The 15,589-nt window shown below is 38.2% G+C and overlaps 1 long non-coding RNA gene across 3 annotated transcripts in view; it reads right to left on the reverse strand.

Annotated features, from left to right (window-relative positions):
- LOC105505046 overlaps nucleotides 1–15,589 on the reverse strand; it is a 126,348-nt gene that overhangs the window by 2,395 nt on the left and 108,364 nt on the right. The window lies entirely within an intron of this gene.

A 15,589-nucleotide genomic window follows, 5' to 3' on the forward strand; every position in this document is an offset into this window, starting at 1 on the left:
AAAGATTGTCAGAATTTAAATTATGTATTCTTGGAATAATGCCAAAGTCCATAATGCAACTATAAAAATAACCATTTATCCAGAATTTAAGTTATGTCATATGTAACCGAAAGAATACTAATTTAATTTAAATGTTTGTGAATACAGGATAAAGATGATAATGCTGATGTAGTTACAGTTATAATAAGAAAATAACTAAATACAATCTCTGTGAAAAATGGTTCACTGTCTTCCAAGCTCTGTGAAGACAAAGGCACCTCTACTAATTTCAAAGAGGTTTTAGATTTGGTCATAAATTAGTATGAACAGAATTTTCTATTTCATTACATTATGTTTGGTAATGTGCTAAAATAAACCGGATTGAGAGATTTCATTATAAATCAGGACAGAACACCAAAAATAGAAATAGCTCACTCAAATATACATACATTAAAATATATCAATTTTCCACCAAATATGTATTGAGAACCTACCATGTGTGCCTAACAATATGCTTGACATTAAGGTTCCAGGGAGCTTAAATATATTGTAACAGTAAATTATTTCACTATTAATATCATAAATTTGAGCATTGTAGCTTGCAATGATACATCTATCTAATTGGATCAGTTTTCGATTAAAAGCTTTCAGATAACTTATTTTTATGTGTGTTTTTAAATTTTTTATTTGTTTTAATTGACAAATAACAATTGTACATATTCATGGGATACAAAGTGATGTCTTGATACATACAAGGTACAGTGATCAGAAGACTTAAATAAGCATTCTTCAGTAATTTACTAGGAAACTTAATTCAGTTTATGGCCTTAATGACTGAAGTTATGTTTTAGAACGTCTAATCTCAGCACCTTTGTCCACCTGAGGAAGCTTCCAACTATTTCAAGTCTTTGACCATGATTATAGTCAAGGATAATTTCAAGGGGATAAATGTAAAACAAAACAACAGGGGACTTTTAATTCCATTTTTAAAAATGAACTTATCAGAAGCAATCTGTAATTTGTGAAGGCAGAGGCTAAGTTTATTTAGAGAATACAAAGCAGATTAAGCAAAATTTTCCTTTTTGCAAAAATTGGGATTTTCCATTACCTGGCTTGTAGTCACACATCACCAGAGTATGGTACAGTACACAGAATATAGCAAAGAAGAAAACAAAAATGTGGCCCTTACTCTGAAGAAGTTTTCAATCTATTGAGACAGATGAAGTTGTAGAAAGGGCACAAGCTTGGAAAAGCAGCCAAAGAAGGGTCATTCAACTTTAAAGAATGGATAACATTCACAGAGGCAAAAAGGGAAAGCTGAAAACAACCAGGTAAGAGAAATATCATGAGAAGTATTTTAGGATGATAATGAACAAGGCAAGTTCAGGAAGGCTGAGGGGACCAATCTGACTTGATAGGGGTGTAGGGGTGAGGACCAGGATGGGGCAGATTCGTCAAGAGATTCCTTCATTCCAGTAGGAAAAAGGGCAGAAGGGAGTAGATGAGAACTTACAGCATGTTTGAATATATATGTATGGGAGTGGATATATGGATGGGTAATCTGAACTCGATGCTCCTACTCTACAGACTGTCATGTGAATGATATCCTCAATGGTATTTCAAAGCACAATATTCAAGCTCCTACTGTCATGCAATATTTTTCCCATAAAATTCATTGAGCCACCTGAATGTTTATTAAATACTGACACGGACAAGCTTATAAGCAAACTAAACAAGTCCAGTATCTTTTCTTCCAGACAGCCTGCCCCATACTACCATCCTGTAATATCCTGGAATCCTAGTATCTAAGAACAACAGTCTGTGCCTCTTACCTCTGGAGACAGAATTCAGATGTTTTACTTAAAGCTAGAAGGTGTCACAGTTCCTATCAGAAACCTGTTCATCCTACTGAGGGGCTGTCCACTGTCAGTACTACCAAAACTTGAAGTATCAGCTCACCACTGAAATCTGCACTTACCAATAATGTCATCTTTTCATCACTCTGCCCCTCATCCCATAGGAAATCTCCAACATGCAATCAAGAGACCACCCCTCTGCCTCTATCCCAGAGCTATATGAAACAAGGGTGTCAAAGTTGCAATAGAAGCTACTCAAGTTTGAGTAGACCTCAAATAGCTTCTTCTCAGGCTTCAAGTCTGCCAGTTACTTCCCTGGGTTGGGACAGATTTTATTGACTGTCAATTTATAAACTTCAATCCACCTTACACCTCTGACCACTGGGTGAGGCACAGAGCAATCCCACTCCTCAACTGTCATTTTTAACCACATTGTAACTTCAGAAGATTTGTTGACTTCCCTGAAACCAGGAATTGCCTACAATCCCATGTCTACTCTGACAGTATCAACAATATTTAGTTTCAGAGATAAGAGGTTACAGATTTGATTTTTCCTCTCCACTTCTTCATAGCCACCAAAGGGACCTGAGCTCCTCGTGGAAGGTCGCCTACTCTTTTCCACGTGCCCTTCAGTACCACATTTCAACACTTTCATTTTTAAAAATTAAATTCCGCTGGGCCCGGTAGCTCATGCCTGTAATCCCAGCACTTTGGGAAGCTGAGGCAGGCGGATCACAAGTTCAGGAGATCGAGACCATCCTGGCTAACAGAGTGAAACCCCATCTCTACTAAAAATTAAAAAAAATTAGCTGAGCATGGTGGCGTGCACCTGTAGTCCCAGCTACTCGGGAGGCTGAGGCAGGAGAATCGCTTGAACCCAGGAGGCAGAGGTTGCCGTGGGCTGAGATTGCGCCACTGCACTCCAGCCTGGGTGAGAGTGCAAGACTCTATGTCAAAAAGAAAAAAAAAAAATTAAATCAAATTCCACCTTCCCAGATACTTGTCATAGATTAGGAAGAGATCATTTCATTGGTACCTAGAAAGGAAGAGAAAAGAGAGACAGGCACAGAGACTATTGAAGTCTTAGATTATTATTACATTGGTTCTCTTCTATCATGTTAACTGTGTTTCAACAAGTAGGGTTTAGGGCTAAATGCAGCTAATGTAATAATTATAAAAATAATCTACAATTGATTGGAGCAATAACGTGGTGAATAAAAACATTTATTGTAGCTTCATTAAAAACTGGCATTTATCTCTCAAGTTTTTCCAAATGGTGTTTGAATAGAAATGATATATTTTTAAGTAATTTATCCCTCAAGTTTAATATGTAGATTTTTATGATGATAAAGCATTATAAAATGTTAAGTAGTTACTTGCTAATCTTCTCAGGGCTGTCACATGAATAATGGTATCCTCAATGGCATTTCAAAGCACAATATTCAAGCTCCGACTGTCATTCAATAATGTCACTTCTCAGGCTGTGACAAATTAAGAAATATGATGCAAATATGTTTTCCAAGATTAAAACAAAAGAAAACAATTGAAAGAGTGAAGGAAAACTGGCATGTCTTCATGTCTTAAACAGAATCATAATACTGTCTGCTCAAAATCCAAAATAAAGATAAAAATGGAAATTTAGAATGGTACACTAAGATATTCAATATAAGTTGAGTGTAACACCTACAAGTCACCAAGACTTTACCAATTCTATGACATCTAAACATCTAAGCTTAATATCAAAGTAACAAGTGACTTAATATTCAGAAAGGAACAGGAACATTTAGGCCACTTTAGTCCCTTCAGTACAAACTGAATACAGCTGTGGATAAAGAGTCTCAATTGTTTCCAGTTTCAGAGAACACATTAGGCCACTTAATATAACATCCTCTTGTATTGTTTGCTTTTTTGTTAGCCAAACAAGGCAGACTGATTGATTGAGTCACTCACAGGTATTCATTCCTTCAACAAATATTTATTAAAGGATTATCATGCCAGACAGCAGGCTAGAGGATTTTCCCACATCACTTAATTGAAATTCAACAAGTATTCTGTTATAATGAGGATTAAATGAGTTAATATTTGTACAGTGTTTAAAACCATGTGTGGTACATTGCAAGTGCTATATGAATGTTTGTTAAATAAATTATGTTGAAGAGTCGGTTGTAATATGATCTTTGTACAAGATTTTGGTTGTTCTATTTCTTCTCTCTTAAAGGTTTCTTTTCTTTTTTTTTTTTTTTTGAGATAGAGTCTCGCTCTGTTGCCCAGACTAGAGTGCAGTGGCGCAATCTCGGCTCACTTCAAGCTCCACCTCCTGGGTTCACACAATTCTCCTGCCTCAGCCTCCCCGAGTAGATGGGACCACAGGCGCCCGCGACCACGCTTGGCTTTTCCTTTTTTTGTATTTTTAGTAGAGACAGGGTTTCACCGTGTTAGCCAGCAGGATGGTCTTGATCTCCTGACCTCGTGATCCACCCCTCTCGGCCCCCCAAAGTGCTGGAATTACAGATGCAATTCACTGCGCCCGGCCAAAGGTTTCTATAGGCATAAAAGAACAGCAGGGTCCTAAGATACCAGTCAGGAAGCTAGGCACAGGAAACAACTAAGTCAATATATGCCCATATAAAAACCACCTGATGGTAAATTTCTCTGGAAAAATTCCACAGGACTGACATAATAGGTTTTATATCACCTTTAAAACTTTTTTTATTTTTTTTTTGAGACAGACTCTAGTTCTGTCACCCAGGCTGGAATGCAGTGGTGCGATCTTGGCTCACTGCAACCTCCACCTCCTGAGTTCAAGCGATTCTCATGCCTCAGTTTCCCAACCAGCTGGGATTACAGGCACGCACAACCATACCCAACTAATTTTTTGTATTTTAGTAGAGACTGGGTTTCACCATTTTGCCCAGGCTGGTCTTGAACTCCTGAGCTCAGACAATCCACCCACCTCGGCCTCCCAAAGTGCTAGAATTCCAGGCATGAGCCACCCTGCCTGGCGTAAAACATTTATTTAGCATGTACTTATGAAGTTGTATACACCAGGTTCTATTCTAACTGCTTTATGTGTAACTCATCTAATTCTCAGGCTAACTCTATGATACTACCATTACTCCACTTTATGGATGAGAAACTGAGGCACACAGAGGCTCAGTAACTTGCCAAAGTCATATAGATAATAAGTGGTAGGGCCTACATTCCTACCCAAGTACCCAAGTAATTTGGCTCCAGAGCTCAAGTTCGTAAACACTAAGTGAAGATGTCGGCATAGGAAGGGGTCAGCATTTATAAGAACCCTCACAGTCTCTGTCTCCCTGAGTCAGCATTGTTCTGTGTGCATGAATTCACTTGTCATGTAACCCCATGATCACAGATTTTACTTTACGAAAAGAGATGGTCAAAGGACACTTTTGAAATATTCTTAAATATTTTGAAATATTCTTAAACCATACAAAAAGTCTAAAAGGAAAACTGAGGTGACAGATTATAGTTCAGGACTTAAATCAGTCTCAAATGTGACATGATCATAATTAATCACTTTTGTATCCACACGTATTTTGCAAGAAGACTTAGAATCCATCATGTATTAACAAAGAATGAAGTAAGCGTACCTAGACCCTCCTCAATTGAATACAGGACATTCCACCTCCTTGGCCCTGGCCCCTGCCCACTGCTCTAAATTAATTCACTATAAATAAGGACATCTAAGCAAACTACAGATCACAGGGAGTAGTAACTACCAACAAACATGAAACACTACTTTTCCATACAAGATAAATGGCAACATTTGTGGTGGAAAGTTGTACTGAATTTAGAAATCTGGCTTTAGGAAATACAGCAGAGGAAGGCAACTTTTCTGAAATCGCCAACAATACAGAAACACTTTAAATGGTATTGAATGCTCCCCAGTTTCCTGAAGACCAAATAGATATTTCAGCAATTTATCAAGAACAATTAATGCTAGAAAACTGCCAATAATTCCTCTGTCTCAGAAAGAACGACCCATCTCTGTATTCTCACCTTCCAAGAGCATGGCAGAGTTTGTTTCTCAGTTCTTCCCACAGTTCAACTCTGATAAGTGAAATAAGGAAGGAGCTAAAAAGAGTGAAGAAATTTTTCTAAAATGTTTACAACCACAGATCCTGCCAACTGCTGCTTCCCCATTAGCTGAGTACGTTTTGGGCCACTGAAGCTCGGGTGTCAGCTCCTGGCTTGATGATGATTCAGTAAACAAAGAGACTTCAATATGTTTTATGCCCAAAATGCTCAAAACAGACACAGAGGCTCACAGGCCTGATGCCTGAGCCTCCCGCAAATGCTCAGCCAAACCACTCTATCAATCACGATTATTTGGTGCCCCCCTCTGGCCTTACTGCAGCAACTTCATTTAGCTTTCCTAAGAAACTGAAAAGAATTCTGAACGAAAGTCCAGGGTGCAATCACAAAAATCTGCCTGCAAGAGAAACCTAGTTTTGTCTGCACTTATAATAATTATTCCAATTCTCAAAGGCAGAGGAAAAATTGGCAGGGCTGACTGCATGCTTTGAAACTCGTAACGTTCTTAAGGTGATATAATTTTGCTTTATGTATTTTTAAACATCCCCCAAGGAGATAGAGAGCTCTATCAGTTCCTCACAGTTAAGATAACTAGGCTACCTGGGCTCTGCTCAGAAGAATAAGTCAATTTACTCTGGAGAAATAATTCTGTGAAACTCAGAGTTAGAACAGCATGCAGTTGAAAACTGTATCAAAAACTCAGGCTAAACAATATTACGTATTAAGGTCATATAATACTTATACAAGTTATTCACTAGCTCTTAGCCAAGTCCCCTGGGTAAGCAAACTACAGAGACAAGAGTTTGTGTCCAGTTCCAGAGAGCTTCCAGGTTCCCAAAATGAGTTTTATCTCCAAATCCAAGGCCTCCTTCACTATGTACTTCCCCCCACCCAACCCCCCACCCCACCGGGACTGAGGTGACCATGCTCCTTCTGTTGGGTCAACATTGTCTGATCTGTTTTGGGGACAGCACATACAAGACTTTCCAGTCATGTTATGAAAGGGCTAGGCGAGGGGACGGGACACCTCACGCCCACATTACTGAGAGCGAGTGGAGTAGTACAAGTGCCAGAGATAGGCCCTATGGGGTTTCCAGAGCAGCTCTGTGGGTGCCAGATCCCAACAGGGCAAGATGACAAGGGGAAGTCTAGCTGTGAAGGCAAGAGGGAGAGGAACCAAGGAGGTTCCCGCGGGTCAGAGGAAAGTGACTGTGGAGGAAGTCTTTGTCCAGGGCTTTGGGTGTTGGCGTCAGCTCCTCATGCAGCAGGTATAAGACAGATGAAAGGCACATAGGAACGAATACAGGGCATCCCTAACTCCTCCTTTCTTGCCCCTTTCTTCAGAGTTTGGAAACTCAGAGACCTCCAGGATTGGAACATGCAACTGATTCTTATTTGTAAGTGGTGAAAAACAAAACTGAAAAAGTTGGTGAGGAAAAAAGATCAATTAAAATTCAGCTTTGGGATAAGGATGAATTTAGCACCTTTTCTGGAAATCTCTGAAGCAATTACATTTGTACCCAGTAAATATTCTCATTCGGAAAACAATGGCTCAAGAAAGAGTAATAAAAATAACCACAATGAGGGCTCTCATTAATACTGGATCTTATGGAAATCAATTGTTCAGTCCCTCCACAAAAGACCAGATGGAGAGGAGGCTAAATATACACCATGCACTAAACATTATGAGTATCACAGTTTACAAGTCAAAGGGGGCTCTATTGAAGATAGTTCTATTTTCCCTCTATATTATCTGTTAGACAATACCTGATAACAGTATCCAAGTAAATGACAACTTGATAAATAGTAATTTCCAATGGTGAACAGAGGTGACATTTCCTCGCTACAAAAATATTTTCTTTGGCAGATGAGATTAACTGAATAAGAAATCCACTGACACTGAAATCACACAGCCAAATTCCCTATCATAGCACTTATCGCATTGTGTTAGTGTTGTTTGTTAAATATCTTTACTTACTTTCCTATATGCTATAATATTTGTTTTTCTCTCCCCAGTGTTTTCAAGGGGCTTGACATACAACAGGCACTCAAACAATGTTTTTTTGATCTCAATTGAATCCCTTTTAAGGCCATTTGCTCACTGATTTAATAAGGGAATAGTAGCCTGAAAGCACATGTTCTGATCTTTCACAGGTAGGTAAATTTTGTTAAAATGAATGAGGGTCTGATCTGAAAAATACTGAGGAATTTTACATCAAATGTTTTAGTGCTGTTTCATAAGAAGATAGAAATTCTGGCTCAAGTGGGTGGTTATCAGTTTCTGATCAGTGATCCTATTCTAGCACCCTCAAAGAGGAACAAAATAAATTACTTTCTATTTGTGAAATGAAAAAGTAAAAATGTAAAGCAATTTAAACTGAGAATACCAATATAAAGGAAAAAAAATTGTGAGTCTCAATCTTAGGTTTTAAAATGGATTTCAAAACAGCTTTCCAATACTTCTAAGATTCCTATGAAAAAGATGAGATCAGAATAGGAAGTAACAATTTCCTCCAAAGTATACACATGAAAGTTGGCACAGAACACCATTTATTTGGGCAATGACTGAAACAGTTGGCCCATTTAATCAGACAAGTGGTTTGAGTTCATCTGGTTTTCACCTGCACAGTCTAGTCCAGCACAGCAGGACAGACAAGCCCCCAGCAGGGAGGTTGAAAGAATGCTTTATCCTGTCTGATTCAGTGATCCTCTTCTGACATTATGTCCATACTGAAGGGGATAATAATGCATCAGATGATTTCAGGTAACTTACCTCTTCCCCTCCTTCTTACCTAGGAAGTAACATAACTCACCTGTCTCATGTGCAGAGGAGAAGCAGAGCCTTGAATCACAAGTAGGTCTGGGAGCAGCCCTAGCGATGCCTCTTGGATCTGGCTTGTCCCATTCAATAAGCACATCTTTCCAAAAGACCAACAGCCCCTCAATGCAGAGACCAGAAATTCCAATAGCATTCTCCTATCTAAGACATATGCCTATGGGAGCACAGATATTCTTAGGAATAATAACAACTGTAAAATCATGTTTGATTTGATTCTATTTTTTGGCTTCCTGCATACATATTTGGTATGATGCTTGTACCAAATCAACCATTGTACCATCTGTAGAAGAAAACGACATATGCAAGACTGATGACTTCCTTATCCCACTACCCTCTCTATGTTAAAATTAATAAGAAGAAACATTAAGTCATTAAAATTCTTCACGCAAGCACAGCCTCTCCCTGCTCTCCACTTCACACACTTTATCATCTGTGAATGACTGTGGACTTACAAGTTTCCAATCTAACTTCCTCAGGAGATCCAATGAGTCTGTCTATATATGACATGGAAGCTTGCCCCTCTCTTTAGACATTTTATGCAGGTCTGAGGATGCAACAAATCTCATTTGGGAGCTGCACACCATCACCCACATATTAAATTGTCACCCTGAGTAATAAAATTCACAAACTCCATTTCATTTTTTTCATCACCATGTTGCCTGATAATATAAAAAGGTGTCATATACCTTTGATTTGTAGCTTGTGTGTTTGTGAAATAGCCTCTCCACAAACAACCTGATGAAGTCAAGGAAGCTGAATGACTGTTCTTTTTTTTTTTTTTGCCCAAGTCTATTTCCCCGTAAATATTCATGTGCATAAACATAAAATGTTAAATGATGTGAAATCTTGGTAATTGCACTAGTAGGAAAAAGTCATAGCATGATTGTTCTGAGTAAGGTAGAAATTTCTAGACTCACTGCCTGTATCAAAAGCAGTGACCCCAAATTACATAGGCACGTATGGCATTTCCAGACCTTTGAATTACTGACTAAGATATCAAAAAATGCCACATTGGTCATATGTAATTGAAAAATGGCTATCTGCTCTTTCACAGCTTTCCTTAATTTAGGTGTCTTTTGTGATATGCAAAACATATTTATACCTAATCCATTTTAACAGCCTGTTTTCTAATGAATGTATTTGTAGTTCGTTTTGACAGACACTTGGCTAACAGTCATTCTTCTGCCACTCTTATGTGGGGAGAAGAGAATACCAATCAATCATAGATGCCATTTAGATTTCTGGTGATCTTGTTTCCAGAAAAATAATAGAGATTTTGGTAGTCATTTGTGTTGAGATCACTGGCTATTCTCATCATTATTCATCAACTTGATTCTCTATGGAGTGATTTTTAAAAGTCAGAAGTGTCAGACTCTTTCAAGGTTAGAATGAAATACCTAGGCTTCTCCCCTAAATAAAATAATCATAAACACTATTTTTTGTCTATAATGTAAAGGGTTCAAAGACTTACAAAGTTGATCAACCATGGATGATTTCAGGTTAACAATCTCTGCTCTAGGATTATGATTACACTTGTCTTTAAAACATCATTATGGTGGCAGTGTGAAGAACAGGCTGAGCTAGGGGAAGACAGGCTGCAGGGAAGGTATTTGCTATTTTCATTACAGCCAGTGAGTGGTGAGGGTGATTTGACCAGTGCAGAAAATAGAAAGTAAAAAAAAAAAAAAGACAGATAACAAAATCAACAAAACCTGGAGATTGAAAGGGGTTTTATATCTATATAGAAATGAAGGAAAAAGACCTCACTCCTTAGTCATGTCTGACATTTTTAGAAAAAGATCATGAAGTGGAAAATCAGCCCTCCAAAGGCTTTTATTGGTATATCTTTATTTTGTATGAAAATAACCCTTTGATAACTAGTAAATAAGTAAGTAAATTGATAACTAGTAAATAAAGACTATCTGCACAGAATATGCTTTTAGTGATTAGATATATTTGCAAGTTGATTTTTTTCTAGAATTTCTAAAGAAGGTTAGTTTCACGTTCATCTATAGGCCATGTTCTACAATACACTCATTGCACTTACGGTGACTAGAAAGGACAAATTTAAAGTGTAATCGCTTTAGAAGGAATAAGTAGTAGAGTACGTTCTTCACATAACCAGTGAATGTTGCAAAGGAAAATTAGCAAACAAAAGCATCATAAATTTATTTCAAACAACAGTAGATTGAATATGTACATCTATTTCTTCTCTGTCCTGAAATAACAATATTTCCCCAAATAACAATATGAGAATTAAAATATAAAAGGTACAAGTTCCAAGGGCAAGAAAATAATATTACTACTGAAATTGAAAGACCTCAATAATTTTTTAAAGATAGGAAACAGATATAGGATTAGTAACAGACTTAATATAGGAAAGAAGTATGAACAGTGTTCTACAAAGAGGATGCCTTGAAAGACTCTGCTTTTGAACTATCAAAATAGTTCATATAGGAGCAATATGTACATGATTAAAAGCAGAGGCATTAATTAAAATTCTTTGTGAAAATATTAGATCAGGCTGGGCACCATGGCCCACACCTGATGCCAGCACTTTGGGAGGCAAAGGCCGGCGGATCACTTGAAGCCAGGAGTTTGAGACAAGACTGGCCAACATGGCAAAATCCCGTCTCTACAAAAAATACAAAAATTAGTCAAAGGTGGTGGAGTCCGCCTGTAATCCCAGCTACTTAGGAAGCTGAGGCATGAGAATTGCTTGAGCCTGGGAGGCAGAGGTTGCAGTGAGCCAAGATCACGCTACTGCTCTCCAGCCTGGGTGACAGAGCGAGACTGTCAAAAAGAAAGAAAGAAAAAATATATATATATATATATGTATATGCGCCACTCTCAACTATCCTTGGCAGTTTGGTGGTTATGCCTCTTACATCTCACCCCCACCATTACTGCTTGCTCAAAAGACAGAATCTGAAGGCTTAGGATTTAGGGTACCAGGCCTAAGTAGAAGGCAGGAAGGCGGGAACATGGAGCTGACAATAGGACTGAATAAACAAAGTTTCACAGTGAATAGTAGATGCAGCCTCAGCCTCCTTCCTCCTCCCTGCTTATAGAATGCTAGAGCTGGGCTTAAAGCCCCACTCCAAGATAGTATATGAGAGGATGCCTCCCTAGAATAAATCAAATAGTCCCAAAGAAAAGACACCCCAAATCTGAAGAGTCCTAATGAAAGAGCTTAGTTGCCCTGGACTACCCTGTAAATTATCAGCAAATAAGTTCCCTTGGCCTGCAGCTTCCAATCAACTTTCTATTGTCTCAATCTTAAAACATGACTGCCACAAGTGTTTTAGAGAAATCTCCAGCAGAAAAAAATTTAGAAATAGGGGAAAACAGAAAAAAATAGGAATACAAAGGAAGACGAGGCAACGCAGGGTATAAGAAGCATTTTTTTAAATCTGCCATTACTATTCTCTGAGAAACAAGTTTATGTCAGTAACAAAGAACAGAATACTATTTAAAAGACGTAATGAGAGACAAGAAGCTCTTAAAAATTAAAAACAGGACAGCTAAAATGTAAAACACATCAATAAAAGGAAAAGGGAAATACTCAGTTTTGTTTCAAATATGCCTTTTTTGGTTGGGTTTTGCACCTAAGAAACTAAATATTGCCCCTCTATTTATCCCTAAAAGACATTTTTTATATTACAGGAAGAGATTCCGAGGTCATTAGATTTTATATTCATAATTTGGGGCTTTTTAAAATGAAATTCTTAAGAGCATATGCTTGCCTTGTAACCAAGCTCAGGCTCAGCTACTCACCACTTGCAAAAGCAATAACAAGAACAAAGTGCAGTGAAAAGGAAAGTGACTTTGTTTTCCAAAGCTAGCAGTGGGGATGCAGCTGGCTTACGCCTCTAGGAACCATTTCAAACTTTAGGCTGGGAAGAGAGGCTTACAAAAGGGAACTTGGAATGGGAGGCATGAGGGAGGGACGCTGAGGCCAAGGTCTGCATGTTTTGTGCTATCTGAAGCCTTGGGCCATCTGGAGCACAGGCCGGTGTCATCTCAGCACTGGCCGGGTTGTTGACTAACTGCCTTGAGGTAATCTCTGGAATTTGGCAGCTTGGTCTCTATGCTTTGTCTGTTTTAAGATTAGCCCCCTGGAACTTCTAAGTAAGCACATAATTAGATACAAGCATACGGTTAGATAAATGTGCACAGAGGTGAGGGAGTGTATGGCAGGAAAGGGAGGGACATGGTGTTTCAAAGAAAGTACATTCCAAGGTCATATTTTAAGACTAAGGAGAAGAAAAAAAAGAGTTTTGCAGTAAGCTTCAAGGTTATATCTTGAGACTAGGGGGAAAAAGCTTTAAAATAGATTTTCAGGCTAGACTGTTCAGCTTTACTGCCTGGATTGTAAATTTTTTGTAGGACAGAAGTCAAAACTCCTCAGTTTACACATAGGTTTCACAGAACCTGGCACACTTTTGGTCCTCACTAAGTGTTGTAAGAAATCCTTTTTGGAAATATTCTTAATTATTCCAAATATGTCTAAATCTTGTAGGATGGAAGAAGCAGGAAGATACTCAAATGAGTTTAAACACATTACGGGGGATCTACTAAGAGAACAAGAAAAATAATCACTATTTTTGAATAAATAATGGTAGTAAAATAGAAGAGGAAAAATAAAAGATTGTACTTCAAAGTGAAAACAATAAAAATGTGAAAATATTAAGTTAATCAGCAAAGAGTGATGTTATTTAATGAACACAGCATTAAGATGGATGCCCTGAGTTTTTCTAATATCATACAACAAATATTTATCAATGGCTGACTATGTGCTAATCACTGTACTAGATGTGTTTGAAATGTAGAGATGAAAACAATAGAGCATCTCTCTTTAAAAAGCACAAAGTATAGCAAGACCAGATTAAAGCAGAATATGATAATCCCTTCTCTTAGAGGACATACAAGTACTGTATACACATTTCAGGCTAGAGAAAAAATTGGTTGGGATAAGATTTTAGAAAAACTCAACTTAAGCAGAACCTTGAAGACAAGTCAAGAAGACCAGAACAAAAAAGATATTTTGAGCTGGGATGATAAACCATTGCAGTGTGCCCAGGGAATGAGGCTTTGTCTGTGATGGCGAGAATTTCAGGGCTAAAACCAGGAAAGTTCTAGGCCCTCAGGAGCATTGTGCACCATATACAAGAGTTTGGAGTATAATCCTAAATCAATGCAGAAACATTGATGGGTTTTTCCTCAAGGAAGGGAAACATTCTGATTTGTCTTGGAAAGATCATTCTGACTGCCCTGTGGAAGGTAAATGGGGAAGCTAAGACAGGAGGAAAGTGAACTGGTCAGGAAGCATCTATACTAATTCATGGACAAGAAAATAGAGAAATATGGAAGCTTTAATGAGGATATTGGGGGAGAGATAAATTCAACAGATATTTAGGCAGTTGAAACAATAGTATTTAAACACTTATATATGAAGGTTCTATAATTACTCTCATGTTTCTGGTTTAATAGCTCAGCAGATGGAGGTTTCATTTCTCAAGAATGGAAATATAAAAGAACAGACTTTGAGTGGAGATGTTTAGGGAGGGGAAGATCATGAATTCTGTTGGATGGGTTGAATATAGAAGCCCCATAGAGCATCCTAATTGAAGTAGCAGGAGGTGCATATTTTTAAGGTACTTCTTGTACCCATGACTCAGCTTTATGACGGAGACAAAGATTTGTAAATCATCAGCATTCAGGTAGTGGAATGAAAATAAAATAATACTAACCAATATTTAAATGGTAAGGAGAGGAAAAGGAGCCCAAGGATATGGAGTAGAAGATTCCAGTGAAGAAACAGAACCTCCAAGCTAGACTGCTGTCAAGGAACAATGGCAGGAAAGAGTTTCAAGAAGGAAATGATTGGTTAGTGTATCAGTCAGGGCTCTCTAAAGAAACAGAGTAAATAGGAGATAGATGATTAGACAGACAGATGACAGACATATATACAGATACACAATTGTATATACAGATAGACATCTATATCTATCTGTATAAAGAGATTTATTACAGGAATTGGCTCACATAATTATGGCGGCTGAGAAGTCCCATAATCTTCCATCTGCAAGCTAGAAACCTAGGAAACCCCAGTGCATAGTTCCAGTCCACGTTTAAAGGCCTAAGAACCAGGAGTGCAGATGGTGTAAATCCCAGTCTGAAAGCAGGACGAGATTAATTTCCCAGCTCAAGCAGGCAGAGCGAATTCTCCCTTTCTCCACCTTTTTGTTCTGTCCAGGCCCTCAACAGATGGTAAGATGCACAGCCACACTGGGAAGGGCACTGTGCTTCACTCAGTCTCCCAATTCAAACACTAATCTCATCCAGAAACAACCTCACTCTGTTGTTTCACACCAGAAATAATGTTTATCCAAATATACGAGGACCCTGGGATCCAATAAAGTTGACATAAACAATTTTGTGTCAGTTTCTAAAGCTTCCAGGAGATCAAAATAGTAAGTCCGAAATGTACCCAAAGATCTTGTTGCTCTGGAGTAAATTAGAGACCTTTTCCAGTGCAAGTTTGGTGTCAAGGTGGTGACTAAAACTTAATGATCGTAAGAAAGAATGTCAGAAAACAACGAAAGAAATTATAGGCTAATCTTTCAAGAAGCTTGGCTAAAACAATATAACATTTGGCTCCTGCCTCAGAAAAATGAAACTGTTAGAAATTAGGAGTCATCTCGATTCTGCCAACAGACTCAGCATTTTCAGGCATCCCCCAACCCTCTCTACAATATCTCTCGCTGTACAACTCTGCAATCAATAAAATGTGTTCAGTGAAAGACCCAAACAAAACAACTATCATTCCATCCTGGCTAACACTGTGAAACCC

Source organism: Colobus angolensis, unplaced genomic scaffold, assembly GCF_000951035.1.
Source record: "Colobus angolensis palliatus isolate OR3802 unplaced genomic scaffold, Cang.pa_1.0 Scaffold98, whole genome shotgun sequence".
Classification (NCBI taxonomy): domain Eukaryota; kingdom Metazoa; phylum Chordata; class Mammalia; order Primates; family Cercopithecidae; genus Colobus; species Colobus angolensis.